Raw genomic sequence first — 14786 nt, 5'->3', positions numbered from 1 at the left:
TCCCCGTTAGCAATCACTCCCCATTCCCAGACCCCAGCCCCTGGCAACTGCTGATCTCTTTCTACCTCTTCTGGACATTTCACATAAATGGAACCACACACTATTGTGGACTTTTGTGTCTGGCTTCTTTCACTCAGCATAAAGTTGTTTTTTTTTTAACTGAAGTACAATTGATTTGCAATGTTTCAGGTGTACAGCAAAGTGATTCGGTTATATATATATATATATATATATGTATTCCTTTTTCAGATTCTTTTCCATTATAGGTTATTACAAGATATTGAATATAGTTCCCTGACAGTAGGGCCTTGTTAGCATAAAGTTTTTAAGGTTCATCCATATTGTAGCTTGTGCCATAAATCTTCATTCCTTTTTATGGCTGAACAACAGTCCATTGTACATAGGGACCACATTTTGTTTCTCTAGTCATCATGGACGTTAGTTTTTCATAATCCTTGATTTGTCTATTTTTCTATACTAATCCACCTGTCTGTCCAATAGAACTTTCCAATGTTGGAACGTTCTAGATCTGCACTGTCTAATGTGGGAGCCACCAGCTACATGTGGCTACTGAGCACTTGAGATGTGGCTAGTGTGGCTGAAAAGCACCTTATTTAATTATACTTGAGTTTAATTACTTCAAATCCTGTGGGATGGACCACAGTCTATAGCTGCAGAGGAGCAATGATAGATTGATCAGAATCGGAGGCTCGATTCACGAGTCACTCTGAGACTGTGCGGCCAAGAAAGGACACTCCAAGCAACCTGAAAAATAACCCCCCCCAGCTCTAGGAGGTCTGCTCCCTGCACGGTCATGATGAAATACTGCACAGGGGTCTCGGCCCCTGGTCCAGCCAATCACAAAAGGGATCCAAATTCTGGAAGAAGTCACACATTGGCCCTAACCAGAAGGCTGAAGCTACCTATCATGATGTTGCAATTGCTACAGACCTGAGTGGCTGAGGAGGAAGGGAAACAGAGGTAAAAAACTGCTGGATTACTTATGCCTGACTCCAGGCCAGGCCCAGGAACAGTGGTGAGGAAATAGGAGGGCGTTCCCTTGTGTGATGAGTTATTTACATCCACTCCTCCAACAGCAGCTGCCTGTGCTCCCACAGCACAGCAAGGGCTCCTTGGCCTGAGAACAAGGTTGGTGGAGCTGGGACTTCTTGTTCCTCAGAGACAAAGCGAACCCAGAACTGACCAAAGTGAGGCACAGATGCGCACCTGAGGCCAGCACAGGGGACAGTCACAGCTCAGAGAAGACAGAACAAGCCCCTCGGTATGAAGTGCCCAGGGAGCCTGGCAGCTCTTCAAGGGGATACCCATCTGCAATCCAAGATCCAAAGGTTTTTACGCAATTTGGCACTCAAGTTCACTTGGAGGCAAAGCTGACCCACACCAGCGTGTGTGACTGTTACCACTCTGACGCTAAAAGTCACTGAACGCAGGCTCTGACTCAGCCCTTGTCAACACCACATACCTAAAACCCAAAATTCTGAGTTCTGTAATGTACCCAGCCCCAAGGTTTTCAGGAAAGGGACTAGGCCAGTCTCGGGTCCTCCCAGCTACATTCAAAGCTCTCCAAAAAGGGTTTATTTGTTTTCCTCAGGACAGCTCCTCCAGATACCAAGAAGGACTGCTGTTTCAATGGAAGGATTCGGGAAGGGGGTGTACTCCTAGGGTATCCTTGGCCTTCAGAGACTGCTGCAGGCAGACGCCACAGAGAAGAACACAGGTGGAGCGCCTGCATATCAACCCAGGAAGATGCACCTGCGTGCCTCCCACAGGCCAGAGGAGGCATGGGAAGGCAATTCTTGGAACTCATAGGGTAGTGCTTCCAGGAACATCCGCCAATGCTAGGTTTACATGCAGGGTGGCTTTCTTTTCAGGATGATATGAATGATAAGCCTTGTGTTCTAAGTCAGGCCCCAGACACTCAATCTTCCCGAACTCCCATAAGGTGTACAGGATAAAAAGGATTTCACCTAAAAGGTATCAGTCACTAGATACAGTTCTTCATTCAACAAAAATATAAGGTATGTACACTGTGTGCCAGGTACCAGGGCAGTCCTAGGACACGGTGAGTCCTAGACCCTGCACTCACAGGAATAGACAGATGGCAGAGGCCAGGCGCCATCATGGATGCAGTGAGAGCAGCAGCCACACAGACAGTGCCCCCGCCCGGGGCCTGTGGGTGCAGGGTTTCCTCCCTGAGCCAGGACAGGGTGTGGAGGGGCATCATGGAGCCTGGATGTGGGTTACTGGCTTGCAATCTTCTCTCTCCGGAGCTTTACTCTGCTCACCTGTCTTTTCCTTGATCTCACAGAGCACAATGAAGAGAGCAGGCTTCATCCCATGGCAATTCAGAGCATGCTTTCTGGCCCGCGCCTCCTCCAGGCTCCGGTCGGTGATGGCCATGATCTGCTGCAGGACGCCGCCCGCATCGGGGCGCGGCAGGGTCCCAGGCGCCCGGCGCGGGGCGGGGGACGGCGGCGCGGGGTGTGGCGGGCGCTTAACCTGGAGCCGCCGAGCCTGGAGAGCTCGAGCTGACGTCATAGACAACTGCCCCCATCTGTGCGGCGCGCCCTCAATCAATTCTTAACCATTATGCTCTAGTGCCTCTCTCTATAAAAATCCTGGATGGATGGTTGAATTAAGATCCTTTAAGTCTAGAAGCTGCAAAGATAGTACCAAAAATTCACCCTGTTTCCCCTTATATTAGCATGTTACATAACTGTGGCCCTTGTGTCAAAATTAAGAAACCAACATTGTTACATTACTGTAAACTGAACTACAGAATTTATTTGTATTATACCAGTTTTTCCACTTATGTTCTTTTCTGTTCCAGGCTTCAATCCAGGCTACCATTTTGTATTTAGTTATCATGTCCTCTTAGTCCCCTCTGGTCTGTCAGTTTGTCATTCTCCTTGGTTCTCATGACCTTGACAGTTTTGAAGAGTACTGGACAGGTATTTTTGTAGAATGTCCCTCAATTTGGGTTTGCCTGATGTTTTCCTAATAAATAGACTGGGGGTGACTGGTTTGGAGGAAGAACACCACCGAGGTGAAGTGCCCTTCTCATCTCATGGTATCAGGGAGGGCATGACATTCACATGACATCACTGGTGGTGTGAACTTTCATCACCTTTCTAGTTAGTGTCTACCAGATTTCTCCATCAGAAAGTTACTACGTTTCCATTTCTATACACATCTCTATTCTGTACACATACTGGTTAGAAGTGAGTTATTAAGTCCAGCCCAGAGTCGAGGGGGAGGGTGTTAAGCTCCACCACCTAGAGGAAGGGAATACATATATTATTTGGAATCATTCTGTATGAAAGATTTTTTCCCTTCTCCTCTATTTATTTATTTGTTAAATCATTTATTTTTATCAGTATGGACTCGTGTGTTTCATACTTTGGGTTTTTATTTGGATTATTATTGACTATTTTTAAAATATATATCCTTCCTGTACCTTTAAAAGGTTATTGGCTTGAAAATCCAGAATTCCTTATTGTGGATTTGTTTGAAGTAGGGACTATCTGAATTAAGTTTGAGGGAGTGTATGTGTGCATGCAGATGAGGAAATTAAGTGATGTTATGTAAATTGACCATGCTTATATAGTATGTGATGGAATCTCATACAGGAATGGTGTCTACAGAATCCTAATAGTAGGTCTCCATCCTCTGCTTAAGCACCTCTTGTGACATGAAGCTCATTACCTCATAAGACAGCTCTTTTGATGTTGAGTCTGCTCTACTCCTAGTGGGATTGCAGTCATCCAGGTAGTGGGATTGCAAGAGAGGAAGGGAAATGATGGCCATGGGAAGAGCAGAATATGACAGAGCAGTTGGCAAGAAAAGGGATTTGATTAGAGGAAGTGGTGACTGAGTCTAGGATGAAGCAGCTAAAAACTGATGTGTCTCGGGACTTCCCTGGTGGCACAGTGGTTAAGAATCCGCCTGCCAATGCAGGGGACACAGGTTTGATCCCTGGGCCAGGAGGATCCCACATGCCGCGGAGGCACTAAGCCTGTGCACCACAGCTACTGAGCCTGTGCTCTAGAGCCCGTGAGCCACAACTACTGAGCCTGCATGCCACAACTACTGAAGCCCGTGAGCCTAGAGCCCGTGCTCCACAACAAGAGAAGCCACCTCAATGAGAAGCCCGCGCACCGAAACGAAGAGTAGCCCCCGCTCGCCGCAATAGAGAAAGCCTGCATGCAGCAACGAAGACCCAATGCAGCCAAAAATTAATTAATTAGTTAATTAATTAAAAAAAACTGATGTGTCTCCCTGGATTTCAGGGAAGTATTGGGTTGGCAAAAAAGTTCGTTCGGGTTTTCCATAATATCTTACTTCTTGGCCAACCAATAGTTGTCTACCAGGCTGACAAAACATATACAGAGAGAACTTGTAGTGACTACTCCCCCACACCCCATGCCCATCTAGACCCTATTCTTCTCCCCCAGTGGACAACCTTCAGTTATTGTATTACTCCTTTGCCCATCCCCAATACATCCATTCTTAGATATAAACTCTATTCGTTAATTCAACAAATATTTCTTGAGCACCTACTATATATGCCACAGGAACTATTCTAGGTACCACAGATGAGTTGGAAGGGTAGTGTGTGTGTGCATGTGTGTAGGAGGTGAAGCAAGCCCTTCTATTGCTCTCTTTTATTTGGATTAAATTATTTCTCATTCCTTCTATCCCTGATATGATTTTTAAAACTCTTTGAGATGTAATTCACGTGTCACATATCATACAATTCACCCATTTAAAGTATATGTACAGGCAACTCAAGATGGCGGACGAGAGTGATACAGCAGTGAAGCCCCGGGCACCTCCAGTGCATTCCAGAAATGCAGCCAGAAATGCAATGGAAATGGCCGTGAGCACTGCAGCGATTGCAAGAATGAGGAGGACAACAGCTACAACGAGGTGATTTGAGTCCAGCCAATGACACTGGAGCCAAAAAGAAGAAAAAGAAACAAAAAAAGAAGAAAGAAAAAGGCCGTGAGACAGATTCAGCCCAGGATCAGCCTGTTAAGATGAACTCTTTGCCAGCAGAGAGGATCCAGGAAATACAGAAGGCCACTGAACTTTTTTTGGTGGCTCAAGGGACCTGCAAAAACCATGGAGGAGGCTAGCAAGTGAAGCTACCAGTTCTGGGACACGCAGTCCGTCCCCAAACTGGGAGAAGTTGTGAACATGCACGGTCCTGTGGAGCCTGACAAAGACAACATCCGCCAAGAGCCCTACACCCTGCCCCAGGGCTTCACCTGGGATGCCTTGGATCAAGGGGACCGTGGTGTGCTGAAAGAACTATACATCCTCCTGAACAAGAATTATGTGGAATCCATGTTGTCAAATTGGACAACATGTTCCAATTTGATTATTCCCCAGAATTTCTTCTGTGGGCTCTCCGGCCGCCTGGCTGGCTCTCCCAGTGGCACTGTGGTGTTTTAGTGGTCTCAAGTCAGAAACTGGTTGGATTCATCATCGCCATCCCAGAAAACATCCGTATCTATGACACAGAGAAGAAGATGGTAGAGATCAACTTCTTGTGTGTCCATAAGAAGCTGCACTCCAAGAGGGTGGCTCCAGTCCTGATGCGTGAGATAACCCAGAGGGTTCACCTGGAGGACATCTTCCAAGCTGTTTACACTGCTGGGATGGTATTACCAAAGCCTGTTGGCACCTGCAGGTACTAGCATCGGTCCCTAAACCCACGGAAGCTGATTGAAGTGAAGTTCTCCCACTTGAGCAGAAATATGACCATGCAACGCACCATGAAGTTCTACCAACTGCCAGAGATTCCCAAGACAGCTGGGCCACAACCAATGGGAAAAAAGGACATTCCAATAGTGCACCGGCTCCTCACCTGGTACCTGAAGCAGTTTCACCACATGCCAGTCAGGAGCCAGGAGGAGGTGGAACATTGGTTCTACCTCCAGGAGAATATCACTGACACTTTTGTGGTGGAGAGTGCAAATGGTGAGGTGACAGATGAGCGGAGCTTTTATACACTTCTGTCTACCATCATAAACCACCCGACCCACAAGAGTCTAAAGGCTGCTTATTCTTTCTACAATATTCATACCCAGACCCCTCCTCTAGACCTCATGAGCAATGCCCTCGTTCTCACCAACATGAAAGGGTTTGACATGTTCAATGCAGTGGATCTCATGGAGAACAAAACCTTCCTGAAGAAGCTCAAGTTCAGCATAGGGGACAGCAACCTACAGTATTATCTTAACAATTGGAAGTGCCCAGCATGGGGGCAGAGAAGGTTGGGCTGGTGTTACAGTAACCAGTTGCCAGTGAGATTCTGGATAAAGCCACTGAGAATTCAAACCAGGAAATGGAGCCCCACCACTTGTTGGTCCAATTTTCACAAACGTGAGAATCTCTGGCAAGGGGAGCAGAACTGAACTGGCTTTACAAACCACCACTGAATTTGACGATTGTTTTGCAGTGGCATAGGCTGTGTGATGTCACCTCTGGCCATGTCTCTGGTCTCCCTGTTTTTTAATTAATCACATCATTATGCAGCCGTGATCAAGGGAATGTAACTGCTGAAAACTAGCTCATGATTGGCATATTATGGAGTTAATGGGTTAATAATAAAAGTATATATATATATATAAAGTGTATGTACAGTTCAATGGTTTTTAGTATATTCACAGATATGTGTAAACATCACAGTTAATTTTAAAACATTTTCATCACATCAAGAAGAAACCATTTAGCTATCATCCCTCTATTTCCTCAGTCCCTCCTCCCAGCCCTAAGCATCTACTAATCTACTTTCTGTCTCTATATGTTTCCCTTTTCTGAATTTTCATATGAGTGGAATCATATAGTATATAGTCTTTTGTGACTGGCTTCCTTTACTTAGCATAATGTTTTCAAGGTTCATCCATGTTGTAGCATATGTATCAGTACTTCATTCCTTTTTATAGCTGAATAATATTTCATTGTATGTATACCATATTTTGTTTATCCATTTGTCTGTTGATGGACATTTGGGTTGTTTCCACCTTTTGGTTATTGTGAATAATGCTGTTGTAAATATTCACGTACAAATTTCTGTGTGGGCGTATGTTTTCATTTCTTTTGGGTAGATACCTAGAAGTGGGATTGCTGGGTCATATGGTAACTCTATGTTTAATCATTAAGGAACCACCAAACTATTTTTCAAAGTGGCTGCACCATTTTATATGTTCCTGCCAGCAGTGTATGAGGGTTTCTACTTCTCCACATCCTCCACGTCAACACTTATCTGACTTTTTTTGTTCTAGTCATCCTAGTAGATGTGAAGTAGTATCTCATTGTGATTTTGATTTGCAGCATTTCCTTGATGACTAATGATGTCTGAGCATCTTTTAATTTGCTTTTTGGCCATTCATGTATCTCATTTAGAGAACTGTATATTCAAATTCTTTGCCCATGTTTTAACTGGGTTAGTTATCTTTTTATTATTGAGTTGTAAGGGTTCTTTATATACTCTAGACACAAATCCCTTATTCTTTTTCCCATCACTTGGCTGAGATCCATGTCTGGTAGGAAAGTGCCCAAGGCAGACCTTGTAGTCAAGATGATGGTGTAAAAAGGCAGGAAAGAGCCTCAAACAGAAAAAGCTGTACATGTGGAGAAAGGGCCCAGCCTGCTTCTGGATTTTCTAGAAGTCTGGCAGCCCATGGAGGGGATCCTAGGCCAAGGGGAGCTGGCTACATCTAGCTAGCAGGTTAGCAGTGCTACTCCAGGTAGCTGTTAAAAATTATTTGACCATACACAAACTTCACTAAATGATGCCCTTTCTGAAGAAAGCCTCACTCTGTGCTTGGTAATTTCAGCTCCTTGTCTTGGAATAATTATGCCAGTGTTCATAAAAATCTTATTCATGACACTTGTTAAAGACAGCAAGGCAGACTTTATTTGGGGGAGTACTACAATGGGGTTTACCATGGGGAAAGAGATGGGGCTTAACTTGGAATACAACAAGGAAGGGTAAGGATTTGTAATCAAGGAACAGGTTTAGGGCGGGTATATCAGTGTATGAAAGACTACTAAGAGGAAGCAACAGGGGTAAGGGGGGATTCTGGCTAAACTGACCTAACAGGATTCTAACTGAAGGCAGTCAGGGTGATCAGACATCACCTAGGGGATGGTAAAAGGTGAGGAATTCGATCAAATATTGAGAGTGATCAGATGGGGGGGGCATTCTCGTTAAAGAGACTTAGGAGTCTTGCTAAAATTGGACAATGCAGAGAGGAACACAGAAGCTCAAAAGTCAGGGCCTACTTGAGAAGGTAGCTGGAGACTGACTAAAGTTTGGTCAAGGAGAGACTCTTCGACACTAGTCCCCCACCCCAACTCCCGTACATTTTCCCTGTCTGCTTCCCTATGAGTAGACGGTCAAAGGAGACAAACACTCCTCAAGGCTATTGGGTGGTCTGATGGCTGCTAGGCAGCCCCCAGGGCCCCTTTCAAACTGTAGCCTGCCCCACACCCCTCCCGGCTGGCGTGCCCCTGCCCCACCTTATGGCGGCTGGCTGCTAGCAGTATTTTGGGTCCCACAGCAAAGACTCATCTGCCTGCAGGCTGCACTGCCAAGGGCCAGGAAGAGGCAGCTCAGGCCTGGTGGGGGAGGGGGGCAAAGTCGTGTAAGTCCTTAGGATTCATCAGAACAACCAAAGCCCATTTGGTGCTGCAGGATGTCTCCACCACTCACCTCTTTGTCTCTTTTGCCATGCCCATTTCCCGGGTAAGGGAAGCTGGGAGCCCTAGAGGGTGGGCCACTGGCACCCCTGGGGAGGGTCTGACACCAGCAGGGGTTAATCTCCACATTATTGGGGCTCATTAGCCCCAGCCATAACCTCACTCCCTCTGCACTTCACTCCTAAAGGACCTGGCTTTCTGAGGTTCCTTCCCTATCACCCAAATACAAATTTGGGTAGATCTGAGGTCCATATCTTGGCTTAATTGTGGTCACATGGATAGACAGTGGTGAGAGTGGGGCTAAGCTTGTTTGTTTTGCTCACAAAGGACCAGAGCAGGCAAAGTGGGACCTTCAGGCAGTCTGTATGCTCCTGTCCCTGAGGTGGGAACAGTAGGTACTGTCACATATTGGGAATGAACTCCGCAGATATGGGCAAGAGCAGAAGGTACTTTCAGCCTGGGAGCCTCCCAGGGAACAGACACTGCAGCCAGACTACCTGGGTCCAAATAGCGACTCCATCACTTACTAGTTGTGTGACTCTAAGAAAGTTACTTCACCTCTCTGAGTCTCGAGTTCCATAAATGAGGATAACAGTTCCTAACTCATAAGGCTGTTGGGGGGACTAACACGTGTTAATATATGTAAAGTGATGTGTTTACTGTTATTTTCATTGTGGATGGAAAGAGGGCAAATGCCTTGGTTTTCAAGGGCCTAGGTCTGGCAACTCTTGATTCCCATAGAGCTGATAGGCACTGAGAATCTGGGGCATGGGCACTTCACCTACACGCATGGTTAATCCTCTCAACAACCCAGTAATGTATCATCAGTCCCATTTTGCAGATATATCTCTTAGCAAGGCAAGGAAATGGTTAGGGTTAAAGTAAGAGGGAGTGAGTGAGTGTGTGAAAAGCTCAGTCTCCTGACTTCTCCTACAGTGCCCTCTTCACTTCACAGTCTACAACAGACAGCTGAGGAAAAAACAATTCCTGGACAGCAGGATAGGAAAGCTGTTCTATGAAATCAGAGTAAAATGGCTTAGAGGGAAGAACTGCCAACAGAGAAGGGCTTCCTGCTTGGACCCTGAGCCATGTTTTGACTCCTGGTTCCTGGGGGTTGTTAGTTTCCTCTGAAGAGGGAACTTATTTCCCTCCTGTAGGCAGAACCCAGGAAACAAGCCTACTTTCCTATAAGCTAACCTGAGTACTCTCCAAAGAAAGAAACTAGGTCTTCATTAATCACCAACTCCAGCTACCTCATCCCTCCCACCCCTTACAAATCAACAAACACAAAAACTTGAAACACTTGGCTCCTGGCCCAATGAGAACTTTGACCTTTTTATTTATTTATTTATTTATTTATTTATTTATTTGGCTGTGCCAGGTCTTAGTCGAGGCATTCAGGATGTTCGTTGCTGCATGTGGGATCTTTTAGTTGTGGCACGTGGAATCTTGTTTCCGGACTAGGTATCGAACCCAGGCCCCCTGCATTGGGAGTTCAGAGCCTTAGCCACTGGACTGCCAGGGAAGTCCCAAGAACTTTGATTTCTAAGGAGTGAAGAAACCTCTGACTCCGCTCCAGATTTGTTGAATAAATATCTAGTGATTCCCAAAGCAGAAGAAATAATTTTCAGAAGGAAGAGATCAAGAACAAGGGAGAACAGTGACCTTGTTTTCCCATCGCCACATTCCTCTCCATTTCTGAGCCCTCTCTACTACTCTTAGAAGGAGGTAGGGAATCTGCCTTTGACTACTGTAAGAATGGAGTCAACCAAAGTTCAGAGGTTAGCTCAGATGGAGAGTAACAGAACCCAAGCCTATAACCACTGAGTCCCATCTCCTGGTTTTATCCCCCTCACAACTAGGACTCTCCCTAAACAGAGGTATAAACTTGCCTCCTGAGATTACCAGCCAGACAAATTTTAGTACACACTTCACCCTCCACCCTCACACTCTAGCTCAAAGCTGAATTAAGACTTCGGGAGCATAAGGACTAAAAAAGAAATTGTTTTGGGGAAATCAGCTATTTGTCAATCAAGTCTTTTGCATCTTTAAATTCATATATGGACTATTCACGTGTAACATGCCTATCATTTTTAAATCCTCTGAAACAAATTAGGTGTCATAAACTTCTCTTTCTCAGGAAAAATGGTTCTAAAGCATGAGGTAATTTGAACTTGTGAAATTGAAGTTGGATTCCAGATAAGTTATAGTTTTATTAAAGAAATTGAGAAAGTCCTGTTTAATGTGGCTGCCCTTTTGGGGAACTTTTTTTTAAGCTATTTCAAAAACATGAGTCTTTTTTGCCATATGAATTTTTGTTGCAATGTACACATAACATCAAACAGCTCGGGTGCAGGCAGTTCACCCTTTTCTAGGCTTCATATGACCTCTTCAAAGATCTTCAGACATTTTCAGAGAAACAGCAGATAAATTTATGTTTTATTATAATCCTTTTCTCCATTCACATTCTCAATGTCTTTCTAAATTAGAGAAGGACATAGTTCTTGTACTACACTTTGAAATTATGATGTTATGACAGGCTGACATTTTAGCACCTTTTCTATGGCCAGCAATAATGATAGGCATCTTGTAGGCACATGTCTAAGGATGCTGTCTCCTTCCATTTCTATAAACTAAGAAATCTCATTATGTGCTTCTGCATGTTTTGAGGAAATTGAAAATGACCCCAAACTTTCATTATCAAAGCTCTAATTTCACAGGTAAGCAAAACACACTCCTTTTAAGCAGCATTGTGTACAAGGTGTGTAGGACATTTAACTGGCAAAATATTTTCATTTTCTTTAGTACGTTTATAGACTGAATGGAATTTTCAAAATTTATGTGTGTACTGTCTGCTGAATATGGATAGATGAGCAAAATCTAGTTTGTATTGTTCTGCTTTCTGTGGTTTCATTAACATCTTCATAGGTATCAAGAAAGCAATATGAAACTCTGCCTTTTTAAAAAAAAATTGAAGTACTTAATAACTAAGTTTTTTCTTGCTGAGATCAGACTCATCTTTTGACACACCGTAAAAAGCATGATCATTGGTAAGATATGACAGAATCAGATCTATGCTATAAGGGACCTACATATCTGTTATCAAGATTTCCCCCTTTTGTTTGCCTAGATTTGCAACCTCGTAATCAGGATATGTAACTTTAGTCAGTTTCATAGAGTAATCAAAGGAATAACATGATAATGCATGTTCACTTGTGTGGTATGCCCAAGCTAATTCAGTGGCTGTTATTTTCAACCGAGCAGTGGCGTCTTTTGTGGAGACTTTTGATTGATTTAGAAGTACTTGCCAGTCTTATCCAGGACTTGTAAGATTCAGTCTCTATATGTGCTTTCACATACCGTTCTTCACCATGCTCAATCCCAAATTCTTTATATTGTGTAATAGGTCCTGTTTGGGTTATTTACCTCCCTAATCCAGTTGTATATGGTCTTCATCTGTCTAAAATAACACAGTAGTTTAGCCTTCTTTTTCAGTGATGCTAGTATTGGTATTGTAATGGTTCTCATTTTCATTATCTGCATTCTTGCAGAACATGGTGTTATGGGCTGAACTGTGTCCCTCCCAAATTCATATGTTGAAGCCCCAACCCGCAGTATCAAAGAATGTGGCTCTATTTGGAGATAGGGCCTTTAAAGAGGTGATTTAAGGCTGTTAGGGTGGGCCCTGGTCCAATCTGACTGTGTCCTTATAAGAAGAGGAAACTTGGACACACAGGGAGACACAAGGAGTGCACGCTACGCAGTGGAAAGACCATGTGAGGACACAGGGAGAAGGCAGCAATCTACAAGCCAGGAGAGAGGCATCCAAAGAAACTAAACCTGCCAACATCTTGATCTTGGACTTCCTAGGCTCCAGAATTGTGAGAAATAAATTTCTGTTGTTTAAGCCACCCAGTCTATGGTATTTTGTTACTGCCGCCTAAGCAGACTAAGACACATGGTGACAATATTTACAATGTTAAAGGTTGAACTAGCACTATTTCAATACAATTACTACAAAGTATAGGCAAAGTCACAGGCTGTTAATGCTCATGATTACAATACACTTAAGTTGCACACTGAAGTGGCATCATTCAGAGTGATGCAACAATGAATCATCCATTATTCATTCAGAGTGATGCAATAATGAATGATCCATTACTGTGAACCAAAATCATGGTTGTCAATATCAGTATCCAGGGGAAAAAACAGCTACAACAACTGCAGAAGGCAGATAATCTATACCATACTTGTTTCACACTAAAAACTGTGTTGTTTTCACCCCTTATTTGGGGGGCCACCATACAGGTTTTATACTCCCCCCTCAACAATATTTAGCACCCACCAGTGAAAATTGAGACTTCTGATATCCCAGGAAGGGGTTTCCTGGGAATCAGGACTTTCAGTGCTAAAACTGTAATAGTTCAAGGCAAACCAAGACAGTTGGCCATTCTAAGTGGTGCTCCTGGGATGCCACTGGCTATGTTCTATTTCTTGCCTGGGTGATGGTCACATGATGTACTTTATAATAACTTTTAGCTGTACATTTATGTTTTATGCATTTTTATGTTAGTGTATTTGTTTTTCAATATATTTTAGAAAAAGTTACGCCCCCTCGCTTCCCATCTCATATGTAATTCAAAATAAAATAATACTAAATCATAAAACAGAACAAAATCTAACCAATTTCTGATTTTTCCATGGTATATGTATAATGTAAAATTGATTCCACTTTTTGTGATGCCCTACTTTGCTGGTGCCTTAGGTACCTGTTTATTTAAACAACCTGGTGTTGCCCTCAATGAATGACATCACATTACCAGACACAACATTGGCAGGCCTTCCGACACTAGCCCCATGTGACCTTTTGCTTTTTATCACTCTTTCAGGTAGAGTTAATGGTTCCTTTCCACTGTACTTTGTGTCAGTGCTGATCACAATTAATTGAAATTAGGTGTTTATTATGTGTCTCCCAATATTGCACTGAACTCCTTGGAGAAAAATGGTGCCTTGTTCATTTCTGCATCATCAGTGCTTTGTGATTGGTACTTGGTGACATTTTTTGAATGAATGATGGGATTTTATTAGGGCCAGCTATCAAAGTCTTCCCTCCCTGGTGCCCTTGTACTACAACTGCATTATAAGCCTGCCTATGTTGGCTAAATCCCAAACTGGCTCTGTCCAACTGACAGCATTTATTTTCTGAGCACCCCCATTACCCTAGAATATAGAGCTGGTATAAAATTCATTTATATAAGATACATTTATTGACTATATCAATAAATACAGTCAATAAATGTACCCTGACCTGTGCCTGCAGTACAAAGAGGCAAAATCTAAATTGAAAGGATACAAAAAAAAATAAAATAAAATAAATTGAAAGCGTAATCAAATGCTGAATTATGGCAGGGAAAACCGGTCTACATGAATCATTTACTGAGCCTTCTACATTGATGGCTCCTGGAAATAACTGTTTGACATCGTCTTCTTGAGGTGCCAAACAGTTACTTCCAAAAACCCAAGGGGTTTTTGATCATTTTTCCAAGTTTTATTATTGATTTTTTTGGGGGGAGTGTGTCTTCCAAGCTCCTCACTCAGCCATTCTGAAAATCCCCACAATTATTTATTAATTGTTGTACAACATTCTCTATCCATGAGAATAGATACTATAAATAGCCCAAGATAAAGAGGCATTGCTGCCTTGAAACATAAGGCAAAGATAGCTTCTTCATTGCCCAAAAGCACAAAACAAAGCAAAATCTGTCAAAATCATTTTTAATATTCAACTCATAAAATAACATATATTAGGTAATCTGATGGCCCTTGGCCATTATGAGGTACTTTTGTTTTCCTGTTTTGTCTTAGAGGTGTTTTGTGCTTTTGATGCAATCAAATTTATTTACCTGTATCTCTATGTTTTATGCCTACCCTACCCTATATTTCCTTTTATAATTTTATATTTTATGTTCAGGCCTTTTATATGAAATTTACTTTTATGAAAGTTGTGAGGTAAAGATCTAACTTTATTTATCCTAAGTGGATAACCAGTGTTC

The 14786-nt window shown here is 43.2% G+C and overlaps 1 pseudogene; it reads left to right on the top strand.

The window, feature by feature from the left end:
- Positions 1–4813: 4813 nt before the first annotated feature.
- Positions 4814–6419, top strand: LOC114906629 (annotated as a pseudogene).
- The last annotated feature ends 8367 nt before the right edge of the window (positions 6420–14786 follow it).

This window comes from Monodon monoceros, unplaced genomic scaffold, assembly GCF_005190385.1.
Source record: "Monodon monoceros isolate NGI ecotype Baffin Bay Population unplaced genomic scaffold, NGI_Narwhal_1 Super_Scaffold_22, whole genome shotgun sequence".
Classification (NCBI taxonomy): domain Eukaryota; kingdom Metazoa; phylum Chordata; class Mammalia; order Artiodactyla; family Monodontidae; genus Monodon; species Monodon monoceros.
The sequence above is the reverse complement of the archived record's forward strand: the minus strand, read 5'-3'. Positions and strand labels throughout refer to the sequence as shown.